Here is a 19,467-nt window from a genome sequence, read left to right on the forward strand (position 1 = left end):
GTGCCTGCTGCTGTACCTGCTGTTCTTGTTATGCCTGCTGTTGTACCTACTTCTGTAACTGCTGTTGCTCTACCTGCTGTTGCCGTGCCTGCTGCTGTACCTGCTGTTCTTGGTGTGCCTGCTGCCGGTCCTGCTGTGCTTGCTGCTGTACCTGCTGTTGTAACCACTGTTGTACTGTGCTTGTGGCATTTGTGCCTGCGTCTGTACTTGATAGTGTCCTTGCTGATGCTGCTGTACATGCTGCTTCACCTACTGCCGTACCTGCTGTACCTGCTGCTGCTGTACCTGCTGTTGTTAGTCCTACTTTATCATCACACTGTATGTATTTCATATTGTAGACGCTCCTTGATTTTGCTGTTGCAACAGTTGCTGTGTGGCGATGCTGGCGTGGTGCTGTGGCGACGCTGCAGCAATTGCTGTGTGACGATGCTGCAACAGTGCTGTGTGTGGCGATGCTGCAGCAATTGCTGTGTGACGACGCTGCAGCAATTTGCTGTGTGGCGATGCTGCAGCAATTGCTGTGTGGCGATGCTGCAGCTTAATTGCTGTGTGGCGATGCTGCAGCAATTGCTGTGTGGCGATGCTGCAACAATTGCTGTGTGGCGATGCTGCAACGGATTTGCTGTGTGACGATGCTGCAGCAGTTGCTGTGTGGCGTGCTGCAGCAATTGCTGTATTAAGCAATGCTGCAGCAATTGCTGTGTGGCGATGCTGCAGCAATTGCTGTGTGGTGCGCAGCAATTGCTGTAATGGCGATGCTGTAACAGTGCTGTGTGGCGATGCTGCAGCAATTGCTGTGTGGCGATGCTGCAGCAATTGCTGTGGCGATGCTGCAACAGGTACTGTGTGGCTGATGCTGCAGCAGTTGCTGTGTGACGCGATGCTGCAGCAGTTGCTTATTGTGACTTGATGCGCAGCAATTGTTGTGGCGTGCTGCATGTTGCCGTGTGGCGATGCTGCAGCAGTTGCTGTGCGATGCTGCAACAATTGATGTGTGGCGATGCTGCAGCAGTTGCTGTGTGGCGACTGCAGCAGTTGCTGTGTGACGATGCTGCAGCAGTTGCTGTGGCGGCGATGCTGCAGCCAATGCTGTGTGGCGTGCTGCAACGAATTGATGTGTGGCGATGCTGCAACAATTGCAATGTGGCGATGCGGCAGCAGTTGCTGTGTGGCGATGCTACAACAAATGCTTTGTTGCGATGCTGCAACAATTGCTGTGTGACGATGCTGCAACAATTGCTGTGTGGCGATGCTGCAACAATTGCTGTGTGACGACGCTGCAATTCTTCAGCAGTTGCTGAAGAATTGCTGTTTAATGTGACTGTTTTAGGTGCCGTTAACACTGAAGTTATTGTTACAACTACTGAGTTATTGTTACTACTGTTGTGTTACTGTTGTGTTATTGTGTGTGTTCAGAATAACAGGAGAACATACAGAACACTGTTCATATTTGTTATGACTGAGAGCTGCAATGTTGTCAAGGTCAGGAGGTCAAGGATACAGGCTTTAATACGTGTTGTGCTGTATATTGTTGGTGATGGTGGTGGTGATTGTGGTAGGAGTGGTGGTTGTGGTAGGAGTGGTGCTTGTGGTGGTTATGATGGTGATAGTGGTCCTTGAGCACTTAATTTTAACTATGTAAATAAATAAAATGTTTACACTCCATACATCCCCCCCCCCTCCGGCCATTACCTCCTCCCACACGCCTCCACAATCTTCTCCCACACATTCTTCAAAACACACATACCCACACACTATCCTTCCACACACACACACCCCCACACACCCTCCCCAACACACACTCCACACACCCTCCACACACCCTCCCCAACACACACCCTCCCACACACACCCTCCCCAACACACACCCTCCCCAACACACACCCATCCCCAGCCCCTCCCCACACCCTCCCCAACACACACCCAACACACCCTCCCCAACACACACCCTCCCCAACACACCCTCCCACACACCCTCCCACACACAGCATACACCATCCAGCCTTTTTCCTCCTCTCTGTTTAACTTCATTTCGTCACTTGACCCCTAAACGTGATGCGCCTCGACCATGAGTGATGAAAAAACACTCGAACGAAAACTATTGAAAAACTGACGATGGAAATTGAAACTAACTCGTAAAATATGAAACTTTAATAAAGATGTATAGTAAAATTTTATAGTTGGGAAAAAATATAAAGTTGATTTAGAAATATAAATGATAAATGCATTAGAATTATATTAAAAGCTGGAGTGTAGTTATTCCATGATCCTGAAAGCATCTTGAGGGAGGTATCTAGACCCGCATTGAAGGTACACAAGTGTTTTAAGAACTTACTTATGATAAACATTTACATAGTTTACCTGTTATGAGCTCATTTGCATATTTACCTGTTTCTTGATCTTAATGTTTTTATCAGTGTGTGTTTTATTTTAGCGTGTGTTAGTTGTGGTGGTTGGTGAGATGGTGGTTGGTGGAGGGATGGTGGTTGGTGGAGGGATGGTGGTTGGTGGAGTGATGGTGGTTGGTGGAGAGATGGTGGTTGGTGGAGGGATAGTGGTTGGGGGAGGGATGGTGGTTGGGAGAGGATGGTGGTTAGTGGAGGATGTGTGATGATGGTGGCTGGTGGAGGGATGGTGGTTGGGAGGGAGGATGGTTGAGTGGAGGGATGGTGGTTGGTGGAGGGATGGTGAGGTGGAGGATGGTGGTAGAGGGAGGGATAGGTTGGTGGAGGGATGGTGGTTGGTGGGGGATGGTGGTGGTGGAGGGATGGTGGTTGGGGAGTGGGAGGTTGGTGGAGGGATGGTGGTTGGGGGAGGGAGGTTGGTGGAGGGATGGTGGTTGGGGAGGGATGGTAGGGAGGATGGTGGTTGGTGGAGGATGGTGGTTGTGGAGGATGGTGGTTGGTGGAGGGATGGTGGTTGGTGGAGGATGGTGGTTAGTGGAGGGATGGTGGTTGGTGGAGGGATGGTGGTTGTGGAGGATGGTGTTGGTGGAGGGAGGTGGTGGAGGGATGGTGGTTGGTGAGGGATGGTGGTTGGTGGAGGGATGGTGGTTGGTGGAGGGATGGTGGTGTGGAGGGATGGTGGTGGGGGGGGGATGGTGTTGGGGGGAGGATGGTGGTTGGGGGGGGATGTGGATGGTGTTGGGGAGGTGGTTGGGGTGGGGGGTGGTGGGATGGTGGTGGTGGGTTGGTGGAGGGATGGTGGTTGGTGGAGGATGGTGGTTGGGTGGGAGGATGGTGGTTGGGGAGGGATGGTGGTTGGTGGAGGGATGGTGGTTGGTGGAGGATGGTTGGTGGAGGGATGTGGAGGGATGGTTAGTGGAGGATGGGAGGGAGGGATGGTGGTTGGGAGGGATGGTGGTTGGGGGAGGGATGGTGGTTGGTGGAGGGATGGTGGTTGGTGGAGGATGGTGGTAGAGGAGGATGGTGGTGTGGGTGTGGAGGGATGGTGGTTGAGGGATGGTGGTTGGTGGAGGATGGTGGGGGGAGGCTGGAGGAGGTTGAGGTGGTTGGGGATGTTGGTGGAGGGATGGTGGTTGGGGAGGGAGGGTTAGTGGAGGATGGTGGTTGAGGGATGGTGGTTGGGGAGGATGGTGGTGGTGGAGGTGGGTAGAGGGGATAGGGTTGGTGGTTGGTGGAGGATGGTGGGTGAGGGAGGGATAGTGGGGTGGTTGGTGGAGGATGGTGGTGGAGGGAGGATAGGGTTGGTGGTTGGTGGGGAGGTGGTGAGGGGAGGGAGTTGCTGGAGGGATGGTGGTTAGTGGAGGATGGTGGGGTGAAGGGATGGTGGTTGGTGGAGGGATGGTGGTTGGGGAGGGATGGTGGTTAGTGGAGGATGGGTGGTTGGTGGAGGATGGTGGTTGGTGGAGGATGGTGGTTGGTGGAGGATGGGTGGTAGAGGAGGGATAGTGGTTGGTGGTTGGTGGAGGATGGTAGAGGGAGGATAGTGGTTGGTGGTTGGGGAGGATGGTGGTAGGGGAGGATAGTGTTGGTGGTTGTGAGGATGGTGGTAGAGGAGGGATAGGTTGTGGTTGGTGGAGGATGGTGGTAGAGGAGGATGGTGTGGTGGTTGGTGGAGGATGGTGAGGAGGATGGTGGTTGGTGGAGGATGGTAGAGGGAGGATGGTGGTTGGTGGAGGATGGTGGTAGAGGGAGTGGAGTAGTGGTAGGTGAAGGCAATACTGTTCTCTGCTTCGTTTTTGCAACCACTATTTCTTCGGCAAATGGGCTCAGCAATTTGCATAAAATTTGAAACGCGAATCTCTCCCCAGTGAGTTAATGTAATAGTCTCTCTCTCTCTCTCTCTCTCTCTCTCTCTCTCTCTCTCTCTCTCCTCTCTCTCGTTACTCTGAGAAAGAAGGTTGCAGGTGAAGTGGGTCATGCAGGGTGGTGGTGTGGTGGGTCATGCAGGGGTGTGGTGTGGTGGGTCATGCAGGGTGTGGTGGGTCATGCAGGGTTGTGGGTGTGGTGGGTCATGTGGTGGTGTGGTGTGTGGTGGTGTGGTTGGTCATGCGGGGTGGTGGTGTGGTGGGTTGTGCAGGGTGGTGGTGTGGGGGTGTGGTGGTGTGGTGGGTCATGCAGGGTGGTGGTGTGGTGGGTCATGCAGGGTGTGGTGGTGTGGTGGGTCATGCAGGGGTGGTGGTGTGGTGGGTCATGCAGGGTCGTGGTGTGGTGGGTCATGCAGGGTGGTGGTGTGGAGGTGGGTCAGTGGGGTGTGTGGTGGGTGTGGGGTGGGTGGTGTGGTGGGTCGTGGGGTTGGTGGTGTGGTGGGTCATGGGGTGGTGGTGTGGTGGGTCATGCTGGGTGTGGTGGTGCAGGGTTGGTTGGTGTGGGTCATGCTGGGTGGTGGTGTGGTGGGTGTGGTGTTGGTGTGTGGTGGGTCATGCTGGGTGGTGGTGTGTGGGTGTGGTGGGTCATGCAGGGTGGTGGTGTGGTGGGTCATGCAGGTTTGGTGGGACAGAGTCAGACACCACAATGTCGGGTCTCAGCTGTATTGATCTCTCCTCACCTTGTGCCCACCACCACCACGTGTGTTGCTGACTACTACCCACCCTACCCTCCCTCACCTACCACCCAATACCACCCACCCATCGGCTCATTATCATATATCCAGTACCTCAGCCGAAGAAATTGACATCCTCATCTGTCCATTGCTTGTCTAGTCTTCTCTCATAGGTCAACACACCCCTTGAGACTCGGTTCCTTCTGTCATTTCATCTCCTCTTCCTCTCTCTTCCTCTCTCCTCCTCCTCTACCTCTTCCTCCCCTTCACCCCCACCTCTTAATCTTTCCCTCCTCTCCCCTCTTCTCTTCCCCGTCATATAACGTTAAATAAGTCTCCTCTCGACCGGCAGGAGTCAGAGTTACCTTTATCTGGGAAGACCAATGATGTCTCCAGGTATTTCTATAAGTTTTTCTCGGTCTATTTCCTGTTATTTCTCGGTCTATTTCCCTGTTATTTCTCGGTCTATTTCCTGTTATTTCTCGGTCTATTTCCCTGTTATTTCTCGGTCTATTTCCCTGTTATTTCTCTGTCTCTATTTCCTGTTATTTCTCGGTCTATTCTCTTATTTCGGTCTATTTCCTGTTATTTCTCGGTCTATTTCCTGTTATTTATCGGTCTATTTCCTGTTATTTCTCAGTCTATTTCCTGTTATTTATCGGTCTATTTCCTGTTATTTCTCGGTCTATTTCCTGTTATTTCTCGGTCTATTTCCTTATTATTATCGGTCTATTTCCTGTTATTTCTCGGTCTATTTCCTGTTATTTCTCAGTCTATTTCCTGTTATTTCTCGGTCTATTTCCTGTTATTTATCGGTCTATTTCCATTTTTATGTTGGGATTCTGTGTTATTTCCGGGGTCTATTTCGTGTTATTTCCAGGTCTACTTCGTGTTATTTCAGGTCACCTTCTCACCGTATATAGATCACCTGTAGATTAGTGTCCTGCTCACCTGGGTAGTTAATTTCACCTGAAGATTAAACACCCTAATGCCTTATATACCTGCAGGGGTTGGAGGTTGGGGCAGTTAGGTTAGGTTTTGGTTTGGTTTGGTTTGGTTAGGGTTGGGTTTGGTTTAGGTAGGTTAGATAAACGTTGTAGATTACATCAGGGTTGTGTACTGTAAATGCGTAGTTACACGTGAAAGCTTCAAGGTTGAGTAATGTCGTGGTGTAGTGTATGTGTGGAGGAGGAGGAGTGTTTGGGGGAGGAGTGTTTGGGGGGAGGAGTGTTTGGAGGAGGAGGAGGAGGAGTGTTTGGAGGGAGGAGGAGGTTTGGAGGTGGAGGAGGTGGAGAGTGTTTGAGGGTGGAGGTGTTTGGAGGTGGAGGTGGTGTTTGGTGGTGGAGAGGTTTGGAGGTGGTGGTGGTGTTTGGTGGAGGTGGAGTGTTTGGTGGTGGTGGAGGAGGTGGATGAGGTGTGTTGGGGAGGTGTTTGGTGGGTGTGTTTGGGGGGGAGGTGTTTGGAGGAGGAGGGAGGAGGTGGTGTGTTTGGTGGAGCTCAGGTTGATGACTCGGATATGTTGTGTTGAGTGAAGTGATGGCTGTTTGAGTTGTGTTGTGGTGTGTTGTGTTGTGGTTGTGTTGTGGTGATGTTGTGTTGGTGGTGTGGTGTGTTGTGTTGTGGTGTGTTGTGTTGTGGTGTGTTGTGTTGTGGTGTGTTGTGGTGTGTTGTGTTGTGGTGTGGTGTGGTGTGTTGTGTTGTGGTGTGTTGTGTGTTGTGGTGTGTTGTGGTGTGTTGTGTTGTGGTGTGGTGTGGGTGTGTTGTGGTGTGGTGTTGTGTTGTGGTGTTTTGTGGTGTGGTGTGGTGTGTTGTGGTGTGTTGTGGTGTGTTGTGGTGTGGTGTGTTGTGTTGTGGTGTGTTGTGGTGTGTTGTGTGTTGTGGTGTGTTGTGGTGTGTTGTGGTGTGTTGTGGTGTGTGTTGTGTTGTGTGTTGTGGTGGTGTGTTGTGGTGTGTTGTGGTGTGGTGTGTTGTGGTGTGGTGTGATGTGTTGTGTTGTGGTGTGTGGTGTGTTGTGGTGTTGTGGTGTGTTGTGTTGTGGTGTGTTGTGGTGTGGTGTGTTGTGTGGTGTGGTGTGGTGTGGTGTGATGTGGTGTGTTGTGGTGTGGTGTGTTGTGTTGTGTTTGTGTTGTGGTGTGTTGTGGTGTGTTGTGGGTGTGGTGTGTTGTGGTGTGTTGTGTTGTGGTGTGTTGTGGTGTGGTGTGTTGTGGTGTGGTGTGTTGTGTTTGTGTTGTGTTGTGGTGTGTTGTGGTGTGTTGTGTTGTGTTGTGGTGTGTTGTGTTGTGGTGTGTTGTGTTGTGGTGTGTTGTGGTGTGGTGTGGTGTGGTGTTGTGGTGTGTTGTGGTGTGTTGTGTTGTGGTGTGTTGTGGTGTGTTGTGTTGTGGTGTGGTGTGGTGGTGTGGTGTGTTGTGGTGTGTTGTGTTGTGTTGTGGTGTGTTGTGGTGTGTTGTGGTGTGTTGTGTTGTGGTGTGTTGTGGTGGTGTGTTGTGTTGTGGTGTGTTGTGGTGTGGTGTGGTGTGTTGTGGTGTGTTGTGGTGTGTTGTGTTGTGTTGTGTTGTGTTGTGTTGTGGTGTGTTGTGGTGTGTTGGTGTGTTGTGTTGTGTTTTGTTGTGGTGTGTTGGTGTGTTGTGGTGTGTTGTGGTGTGGTGTGGTGTGGTGTGTTGTGGTGTGGTGTGGTGTGTTGTGTTGTGTTGTGTTGTGTTGTGTTGTGTTGTGTTGTGGTGTGGTGTTGTGTTGTGTTGTGTGTTGTGTTGTGGTGTGTTGTGTTGTGTGGTGTGTTGTGGTGTGGTGTATTGTGTTGTGTTGTGTTGTGTTGTGTGTTGTGTTGTGTCGTGTCCCTATAGTCATCAGGTATATGGGACCAAGATTCCATACACATCTACAACCTCTCGTTGTAGGGATTCGCCAGTGAGGGCAGTCATCAGCGCCTGGCATTTAATTCACCCTGTGACTCATTATGGATCCGTCACTCTAGCACACACACAAACGAAGAGAGAGAGAGAGAGAGAGAACAGACTAAAAAGAATAGAGAACGAAGGCGAAAGAGAGAAAGTGAGTGAGGTGAAAGAAAGAGTGAAAGAAGAGAGCAGGTAAGTGTACACAGTTACGCCTTTGTTGTGTTTATTGTTTAATACATCTTTTGTTCATTACTGAAGGTCTCTCTCTCTCTCTCTCTCTCTCTCTCTCTGCTCCACACATTATAACTATTCATAACAATGGTAACATTTACATAAACCAAACGAACTCATCTTGGTGCCGGCAGGTGATCCCACGAGACAAGACACTACCTTATGTTGGGAGAGAGAGAGAGAGAGAGAGAGTGTTGGTCACCAGAGGGCCAAAACTGGTCTAAGATATTGCTGGATTACGTTTACTGTTGTTGTTATTGTTTTACACACACACACACACACACATACATGTACACCAGCTATCCAAAACATTTTCTCTACAACCTTTCAATACTATGCAACATGACTTGAAATCATTAGTTAGTGGCGCCCTAGTTTTGTGCTGCAGTAATGACGCACACACACACACACACACACACACACACACACACACACACACACACACACACACACACACACACACCCCTGTTTACAGAGTCCCTTGTTTATGTTTATAGAGTCCCATCCACATAACACACATCACCCACCCACCCTCACATCACCCACCCACCACATCACCCACCCACACACCTCCCACACAACACATCACCCACCCACCACACAACACCCACCCGCCCACACACACCCACCCACACAAATACACTACCCACCCACAACACATCACCACCCCACACAACACATCACCCGCCCACACAACACATCACCCGCCCACACACACCCTCCCACACAACACATCACCCACCCACCCACACAACAACACCCACCTGCCCACACACCCACACAACACACTCCACCCACACAACACATCACCCACCCACACAACACATCACCTGCCCACACAACACATCACCCGCCCACACAACACATCACCCTGCCCACACACTCCACCCACACAACACATCACCCACCCACACAACACATCACTCTGCCCACACACCCACCCACACAACACATCACGCCCACACACACCCACACAACACATCACCCACACACAACACATCACCCTGCCCACACTCACCCACACAACACATCACCCGCCCACACAACACATCACCCACCCACCCACACACACCCACTCACCCACACAACACCCACCCGCCCACCCACACATCGCAGTTAGTTAGGCAAACAACCATAAGCACCTGCAAACAACTGCACACAACAATAAATAACCTCAAAAGCCTCTGTAAGTACCTACAAACACCCTCTAGCACCCAAAAACACCTCAAGCACCCACACAAACACATTCACACCCACACAAACACCTCACACCCACACAAACACCTGGCAGTACACACAAACACCCACAAGCGCCCACAAACACGTGTTGTAGTTATGGTTGTTGTGACGTGTTGTAGCTGTGGTGGTTGTGACATGTTAGGCTGGTGGTTAGACATGTTGGTGTTGTGGTGGTTGTGACATGTTGTAGTTGTGGTGGTTGTGACGGTTGTAGTTGTGGTGGTTGTGACATGTTGTAGTTGTGGTGGTTGTGACATGTTGTGGTTGTGGTGGTTGTGACATGTTGTAGTAGTTGTGGTGGTTGTGACATGTTGTAGTTGTGGTGGTTGTGATGATGTTGTGTTGTGGTGGTTGTGACATGTTGGGTTGTGGTGGTTGTGACGTGTTGTAGTTGTGGTGGTTGTGACATGTGTAGTTGTGGTTGTGAATATGTTGTAGTTGTGGTGGTTGTGACGTGTTGTAGTTGTGGTGGTTGTGACATGTTGTAGTTGTGGTGGTTGTGACATGTTATAGTTGTGGTGGTTGTGACATGTTGTAGTTGTGGTGGTTGTGACATGTTGTAGTTGTGGTGGTTGTGAATATGTTGTAGTTGTGGTGGTTGTGACATGTTAGTTGTGGTGGTTGTGACGTGTTGTAGTTGTGGTGGTTGTGACGTGTTGTAGTTGTGGTGGTTGTAACATGTTGTAGTTGTGGTGGTTGTGACATGTTGTAGTTGTGGTGGTTGTGACATGTTGTAGTTGTGGTGGTTGTGACATGTTGTAGTTGTGGTGGTTGTGACGTGTTGTAGTTGTGGTGGTTGTAACATGTTGTAGTTGTGGTGGTTGTGACATGTTGTAGTTGTGGTGGTTGTAACATGTTGTGGTAGTTGTAATATATTGTAGTTGTGATTGTAATGTGTTCCAGTTATGGTGGATGTACATTTTTGGTAACACTGCTAATGACACAAACAACTGTTATACACTGTAGATGGTGAAGGATGATTCTGTGATGATGGTGATGGTGGTAGTATGGTGGTGATGGTAGTATGGTGGTGATGGTAGTATGGTGGTGATGGTGGTAGTATGGTGGTGATGGTAGTATGGTGGTGATGGTAGTATGGTGGTGATGGTAGTATGGTGGTGATGGTAGTATGGTGGTGACGGTAGTATGGTGTGTATGTTTCAGTGGTGGTGATGGTAACAGCGATAATTTTTTCAATTTTTCCTCATCGCAACTTGTCAGCTCACTAGCCGGTTGGGCGGTCGATCTGCTCCCTGTTACACACTGTTGGCAAGTGCCGGGCATATACGGGCTCTGTTATACACTGTTAATAAGTACTGGGCATATACGGGCTCTGTTATACACTGTTAATAAGTACTGGGCATATACGGGCTCTGTTATACACTGTTAATAAGTACTGGGCATATACGGGCTCTGTTATGCACTGTTAATAAGTACTGGGCATATACAGACTCTGGGTATATACGTTTTTTTTAATGTCTCTGAACCTGCTCCAGTGTTGGTCAATTGTGCACTTAAATGAACTCACACTAGGTCCCGTCACAACAGTTTAATCCAACAGTTCACAACTCTTACGGCCAAGATGTTCGTTCTGATAATTTTCTGTACTTGTTATTGTCTTCGATAACCTGAGGCTGTGACCGCTTGCTCCAGATATGAACACTTGAATGCTCTCCGAAATGGTTATAAACTTGTATTGACTCACTCCTTGCCTGTCTATTGTACAAACTAAGCAATTGAGGTCGTTTGGTCTGTGGGGTACGCGAAGGATTTATGTGCCGGCCGGGATCAGGTTGGTGGCCCTCGCGTTCTCTATCAATTTGCAGTGTGGCATATCTTGGGGACCTGACAGTATCACAATACACCTGGTGGGGGAGGATCTGACTACTGGAGTCTTATGATGGACGGTGTGTGTGTGTCAGAGGTTCGTATAAGTTCTAGTGGTTTATTTCATGATTCGCCTTCTGCTGACAGTGATATGAGAACTTGAGGTTGTCTACATACAGTACTGTTTACTTTATGCTGTACACTGCCTTACAGGGACCTCTAGTGGGTGGCCGCCAGGTAAATAATAGTAGGTAAACAGGTAAATGTGTCTAATTGATGGTTACTATATACATTGTGTATATTATCATACACAGTGTACAGTATCACCAGGGTGTGTACACGGTGTGTACAACTTCAACTTAGTGTAAAATTAGATTACAGTGTTACTAGTGTACATCATCGCCAGTATGTAGTGTCACCAAGGTGTACACATAGTTATCAAGATCACCAGGGTGTACATACGTAGTGTATAGTGTTACCAGAGTGTACATAATGTGTACAGATTTAAAAGTGTACATCCAGATTACAGTGTCATCAGGATGTACATTTTGTATATAGCGTCACCGGGATGTACAAACAGTGTATAGCGTCAACAGGGTGTACACACTGTGTACAGCGTCACCAGGGGGTACACACATTGTACAGTACAGGGTCACAGGGATGTACACACAGTGTACAGCGTCACAGATCAGAGTGGTGGCGGCTTACCTTGGTGTAATGTTGCTTGTGGCGGGCCGTGGCGGCTGTGTGTTGTGAGCGGCGGGGAAATGTAGTGGTAAGGCAGCTGAGATGTGTCCCGGGCAGTGGGCTCACGACGACTGGCGGCGGGGCGGCACGGTTGGGGCGGCTGGGCGGCGGCAGCAGCGGCGGCGGTGGAGGGGAAGAGTGCCGGAGGGAGGGAGGGAGAGGGGAGTGGGAGTGGAAGAGAGGTGAGGGGAGGTGGGTCAGGGGAGAGGATGTGGGAGTGAGGGGAGGGGAGAGGAGCAACACCTAGTGAGTGTTGACATCAAATATTCGTCATGGGTCAGTATACACCCTTAGGATGAAAGGTGTGGTGGGTGTCACTCCTGGTGTTCTTACATCACTCCCTACACCTCCTAACTCCCACACACACACACCTCCTAGATGGTGATTGTATCATTAAACAGTCTGTAAACACGACAGTCTAAGTAGTAACTGTATATATAGTAAACAGTCTCCTTATACTTGGCTTCCTTATAAGATATACAGTAGTGTGTTAACCAGTCATGGGCCGATTACGACTGTCGATTATACTGTAATGTTAAATTTCCATTTCTTTTATTATGATACGGGTTACGTAATCCAAGTATCAATATTTGGATTAAGATTATTATTAGTGATTTTTCTTGATTACCATACCATTATGATTACAGTGGTCTCAATACATGTTATTATAATTATGAGATCTCTGGATTACAATTGCACTCGTGAAAACAGCTACAAGAAATTAGATAACATTTGATTTCCAGAACCTACATTATAAAGAATCAACTAAAAAAATAAAGCTTTGACTTGAACACTGCCATTTGAACTTGGTATGTCAAAATGGTTGAGAATAGGTGGAGCCAAGGTGAAGAACACGAGGTATCCAGCAGTGATAATGTGCCTCCAAACACTGCCTCGGGGTAGGAATGACGGACGTTTGAGGGTGGAGAAGCAGCTACATTACAATCACATGATGCAAAGTTGATTTCACAGTGGAAGGGAAGATTAAAATGTTTATTGATGTGAACTGTAATCCTGTAAGTAAGATTTTAGGGTGGTGGAATTTTTTATTACATTTACGATTACCAAAAAATACAATAGGATTTTGAGAAAGTTAGATTATGATTAGATTACGATTAATTATTTTGATTATATTTACGAATACTTGTAACCGAAATCAATTTATACGATTACATGATAATAATTATAATCATCCCCCTATTTGGTGTAAAATTGCTTTTATATCCGGTTTCCTTACAAGATAGTATAAACCTATTATATCTGGCTTCCTAACTGTCTCAGTATATCTGTCTATTTGACCAGTTATAATGTAAACAGTCTCTTGTTATAACCCAGCTTCCCCACACAAACCAACCAACGCAACAGTTAACGTTAACTTAGCAGTGTAGTGAGGAATAACACCAATATTTACCAGAGTAATCATGATATCTTATAGTGGAACTCGAACCCCTTGTCCTCAGGTATCGCCTCAAACAATACCTTGATCCATCCCACCACAGTTCGTCTCCCACTCGACACCACCCACCGATGCTGTTTTTTTAAATATTACATCAATCTCTCTGTTTCTCTGTCGCGCTGTCTCAGGGGGGGGGGGTGGTGGGTTGTGGGTGGGTAAAGAGGAGTTTGGAGGTGGGTGGGCGTTCCGAATTAAAGACGGGGGATGTAGGTGTCCGGCCTAACTGCAGGGCCACCGGTACCAACGCCCTCGTCAGGTAGGTAGTGGTGGTTTGGTGGTCTTTGTGATATGTGTGTTTAGTAGTAGTAGTAGTTGTAGTAGTAGTAGTAGTAGTAGTAGTATCTCCATATCTCGTAGTTTTGTGAATTTCCTAACTCGGGAAGAAAATATCTCGTTTAGTGTATTAAAATAACAGTAAAACGGAGTCTTTAGTGGTGAGAGGCGGTTATTTCCTGGTTGTGTTGAGGAGAGGCCCTCCAGGAACCTCTCCCTCTCTCTCTCTCTGTTATTTACCTTTGACTGTATCTGAAACTATGAAGAGATGTTTTAAAATATTTATAAGAATGTTAATAGACTGTGTAAGATGTTTATTAAGAACCTTTAGTAAACTGTGTAAGATGTTTAGAGAGAGGATAGAGGTGAAGTAATAGTTTGGTGGGGAGAAAAGATGAGAAGACAATAGAAAGAGAGAGAGGCAGGCGAGCCGGTGTCAACAGCATCTGCCATCTCTCGTTATCGTGGGAGATGTTATTACGAAGCGGTCTGCGGTTCTCTCTCTCTACTCTCCTTAGTACGCGCTTCACAGCCAGGTGGTCCAGGGTGTATAGGAACTTGGAGTCTTCTGCACTCAGCTACTTCTTCTGACCGGCGACTGACTGGGTGTAAATCGATTGAAAGTAGATCGTAATTTTCCAGAGGGCAGTGGGTAGCCGATAGTGTGTGTGTGTGTGTGTGTGTGTGTGTTTGTGTGTGTGTGTGTGTGTTGTTTTTGTTCAGTCTTCTGGAATATCCCTTAAGTGTTAAATATTTGTACTATGTGTAAGAGTGTTGGTGTGGCTTCTACACGGATACAGGAAAGAATATTGGGGGGTGGGGGGTAGCCCTTCAGGGGTGTTGGTGGCAGCTTCTACACCCGGATACCCAGATTTTAATTCACCATCATCATCACTATCAACAAAGGGCCACCATCACCATCCCTATCTGTTCACCACCACCACCACCATCACCATCACCACATATCGCAACCAGACATTCAATCTCAGAACACCAGACATGACAACAATCGATGCAGGTGTCGACAGCTACCATAACACCACACCTACCATAACACCATGCCTACCACACCTGCCACAACACTACATTACCACACTACCACACCTACCCCAACGCCACACCTACCACAACGCCACACCTACCACACTTCAATCACGGCCATATTCAGTCCTGGCAGACGGCCCCGCGAACCTTAAGGGCTTGTAATAGGAGCCATGGGGGTGGGCGTGGTCGTGGGTGGAGGCGTGTAGGGCAGTGGGTGTGGCTAGATGGGCGGAGGGTGGGACTTACGGGCGAGTGGGCGGAGTTACGAACCCTGCACCTCTGCAGTGGTCAATACTGTGTCACCACCAGGCGCCACCCTACCACATTACCACTTTCCTGCCCTGCCACCCTACCACACTACCACTTTACTGCCCTACCACCCTACCACTTTACTGCCCTACCACACTTCCACTTTACTGCCCTACCACACTACCACTTTACTGCCCTACCACACTACCACTTTACTAGCCCTACCACACTACCACTTTACTAGCCCTGCCACCCTACCAATTTACTGCCCTACCACCCTACCACACTACCACCCTACCACACTAACACTTTACTGCCCTACCACACTACCACCCTTTTACACTACCACCCTACCACCCTTTTACACTACCAATCTCTACCACACTACCACTTTACGGCCCTAATACTATTAATTACCACAATTTATCAGTTCTACCACCCTACCACACACTACCAATTTTACTGCCCTACCACACTACCAATTTACTGCCCTACCATTAATTGCTAATTTTACTGCCCTACCACACACTACTCACCCTTTACACTACCACCCTACCACTTTACTGCCCCACACTCCTACCACACTACCACACCCTAACACCCCACCACACTACCACTTTTACACCACTACCCTGTCACACACTACCACCCCACTGCCCTACCACACTACCAATCTACTGCCCTATCAGCCCTACCACCCTACCACACTACCACAATCTCTCATTTCACACTAACACACTTAACACTAACACCCTACCACCCTACCACACTACCACCCTACCACACTACCACCCTACCACCCTACCACACTAACACCCTACCACACTAACTCCCTACCACACTACCACCCTACCACCCCACTGCCCTACCACACTATTTTTTTTACTACACTACCACACTACTGCCCTACCACGCTACCACACCATTGCCCTACCACACCACTGTCATGCCACACCACTGCTCTATTACACCACACTTCTGCCCTACCACACCACTCCATTGCCCTCCCACACCACACCACTGCCCAGTCGGTACTCTACCACACCACTGATAATTATAAGAAAAACATTATTGTCATGTTAATGTTATGAGTAACATAACACAAGACCACACACACACGCACACACACACACACACAAAACACACACACACTCACTGGGGTGCACAATAAACTAGCTGCTGTTTGAGGATAGGCCCCCACAAGTTTAAAGATTTATTCAGCAACTTCTTCCTGTTATATAGGAGGTGATTTATAGCATCGAGTCTCATAGTGATAGATCGTTGCTGTTTTGTTTTGTACCTTAGCTTAATGAGTTAGATAAGTCATAGCGTCTATACATAAATCGATTCTGTTTTGTCTGTACCTTAGCTTAGTAATTTAGAGAAGTTCTGGCATCTATACAAAAATCGATGCTGTTTTGTCTGTACCTTAGCTTAGTGAGTTAAATAAGTTCTGGCGTCTATACATAAGAGTAGAATTTGAACTACAATTTTTAGTGCCATGTTGTTGTATAAGTGAAGTAAACTTATGGTGACTATCTTACCAAACATAGTGAGATTGATTGACAATTATCGACAACAGAGTGAGGTTCCATTAACAGACAGACAGAAATAAAGGTAGACAGACACATACAGACAGAAATGCAGGCACACATAGAAACAGACAGGCAGACATGCAGGCAGACAAACAAGAAGAATGAGTTGGTAGACTTAGCAAATGTTCGTGTTCCCAGTACAACCTACATTAAGACACACAATGATCACAGGTGTGTGTGTGTGTGTAGTGTAGGTCTTAAAGTTAGTCATTTACACCATCATGGTAGTTGTTCATGTGTGATAAAGATATAATGATGAGGATTGTTATTGTTCAGAGATCACATTTATTATTATTATTATTATTATTATTATTATTATTATTATTATTATTATTATTATTATTATTATTGTAGTGTTCAGTGGTTCGTTCCTGTTAAAATCAAACATAATTAACTGGCCGATATTATAATGTTATTACTTCTCTTCAACAAATAAGGTCTTTCTTGCACAATGAAGCTAATAATTACACAAGTCCATCAACAATTAGGAATTATATGAGATAAAAGTGTGTTATTGATCAAGAAGCTGGAGTATACAGTAAGCATTATATAGTACGTGGTAGTGGAGAGAGCAGTCCGGTTTAATTTACTTAACTTTATCCTTTTCGTCGCTGGTTGGGCAGGTACTGTGCATGCATTGGCTGCTGGGGTAAAATTAAGACAAAAGGGGTCCAGGGCAAGGGGTCATTTTAGGGGTCCAGGGCAAGGGGTCATTTTAGGGGTCCAGGGCAAGGGGTCATTTAGGGGTTCAGTGCAAGGGGTCATTTTTAGGGGTACAGGGCAAGGGGTCATTTTAGGGGTCCAGGGTTGGTTTAGGGGTTCCAGGGCAAGGGCTTGGTTTTTAGGGTTCCAGGGTAAGGGGTTGGCTTTAGGGGTTCAGGGCAAGGGGTCATTTTAGGGGTCTAGGCAAGGGGCTGCTTTAGGGGTCTAGGCAGGGGTCATTTAGGGGTCTAGGCAAGGGGTCATTTTAAGGGTCCAGGCAAGGGGTCATTTTAGGGTACAGGGCAAGGGGTCATTTTTAGGCTCCGGGTACTTATATAATTTTTCAAAAGGTCACCCGTACGACTTAACTTTAACTAGTTTATTTTTTCGTCTACTTTGTTTATATTTGTTACGCTGGGGGGGGGGTTCCTGGGCAACTGCTTTGTTTGCCCTGCCTTTTTCGACCCTGGCTGGCTCTACTAAGTTCCTGAACCTGCGCTAGTGTCTGAGTGTTGGTCAGGTCTGATCTTAACTGTCACTCCCTGCTCTCACAACAGTCTGTGGCAGGTTATTGCATCAATTCACAACTCGTACTCCAAAAAAGTTAGATCTAAAAAAGCACTTGAGAGTACTGGTACAGTCTCACCCAAAGTTCGTTAACTCTCCCAGCCAGCTATTGGTGCATTCCTGCTTCAGATGTATGAACTTGATTCTGTTGCTTCGAACCTTTAGATCCATTCGTATCGGTTTCATGTTCTGGTTGGTACTGAGACAGTTTCAAACATCTGAAGCAGACAGTGCAGCAATAGCTGGATGGGAAAATTAACGAACTTTGGGTGAGACTGTACCAGTACTCACAAGTGCTTTTTTAGAGCTGTTATGCATTTTTACCACTGCTCATATATATATATATATATATATATATATATATATATATATATATATATATATATATATATATATATATATATATATATATATATATATACTGTACATACTGTACACTCTGTGTGTGTGTGTTTTTTGGATTGCTTTGGTCAGAGGTTAACCATTGTCCTCTCTTATTACCCTGTCATTAATTCCATCTTCTCTAATGATGCGTGAAGTACGTCTAGCAGCTGTGTGTTTTGGTATGGGTTGCATAGTAGAGAAAACGGCTTTATTTCCGTCTTGCAGTAGATTACGAGACCTCCAGAGTCACCATAATTACGAAGGAAGGTCAGTCGAGTTGTGGACTTCGTATATCTTCAGTGAATCACCACCGCAGGAGTTTATGAACTCTTAAGGCGCACTTACGATGTTAGTTGTCCGTTAGTGAATCTTGGCCCATTTTTATTATTATTATTATTATTATTATTATTATTATTATTATTATTATTATTATAGTTCTCCCTTGTGTAGACTGAAAAACGCTTTTTTGTAGGTTGTGTATCAATTGGTTAATCTGCTATGAAGCTTATTATTATTATTTTATTTTGTATTAATAGCCTGACATTTAATAATTGTTATAGTTTAATTTAATTTATCTGTATAATCTGAAGAAAAAATTAATACACTGTATAAGCGTTGAGGCTAACTTTATTTTTTTTTGTGGGGGAGGATGTTGAATCAGCTGACGAGGTGAAGCTGTGGGCTGAGGTGTTCTATCTATTTTATCACTATTAATGCTGTTAAACTGGTAGGTATACATTCGATCAAGTGAGAGAATGATTTGTGTTGCTTTATAATAATTTAGTTTATTATAGTGACTACTGATCCACCATACAGTTACGCCTGGTAAAGGTGAACACTGACATTGGAGGTGTGTTCTGGGCCCATCATACGAATGTGGCTCCGACTAATTACCCAAATGTACCCAAATGTAGCCGGAATGAAGTCAAATAATGGTCCTAGATGAATAAATCGGACTGCCAATCACTTCTCTACTAGTATTTGGTGTCAGAAAGTCACAAAAAATTGGAAAACTTACTTTAATCTGAGTTAATAGATCGCGTGCATGTACCGAGGGAGCGAGGAATTACCCAAATGTAGCCGCAATGAAGTCAAATGATGGTCGTACAAGCGTAATTCGGGCTGTGAATCACTTCTCGATTATTATTTGGTGTCATAAAGTAAAAAAAAATTGGTAAACTTAATTTAATCTGAGTTGTGTTAGGTTAGGTTAGGTTATTTTAGGTTAGGTTAGGTTATTTTAGGTTAGGTTAGG

General features: G+C 46.8%; 1 protein-coding gene across 3 annotated transcripts in view; it reads left to right on the plus strand.

Moving 5' to 3' along the window:
- LOC121876830 (epidermal retinol dehydrogenase 2-like) overlaps positions 1 to 19,467 on the plus strand; it is a 67,878-nt gene that overhangs the window by 35,095 nt on the left and 13,316 nt on the right. Inside the window, exon 1 of one of the 3 annotated variants that reach the window (XM_042382277.1) lies at positions 18,538 to 18,560. The exons of 1 other annotated variant lie outside the window; for it this stretch is intronic. The gene's annotated coding sequence lies outside the window, so the exon portion shown is untranslated. Of the gene's footprint in view, positions 1 to 18,537; positions 18,561 to 18,851; positions 18,940 to 19,467 lie in introns of those variants that run through there. One more of the 3 variants, XM_042382275.1, reaches the window with a different exon arrangement.

Source organism: Homarus americanus, unplaced genomic scaffold, assembly GCF_018991925.1.
Source record: "Homarus americanus isolate GMGI-L3 unplaced genomic scaffold, GMGI_Hamer_2.0 scaffold50281, whole genome shotgun sequence".
Lineage (NCBI taxonomy): Eukaryota > Metazoa > Arthropoda > Malacostraca > Decapoda > Nephropidae > Homarus > Homarus americanus.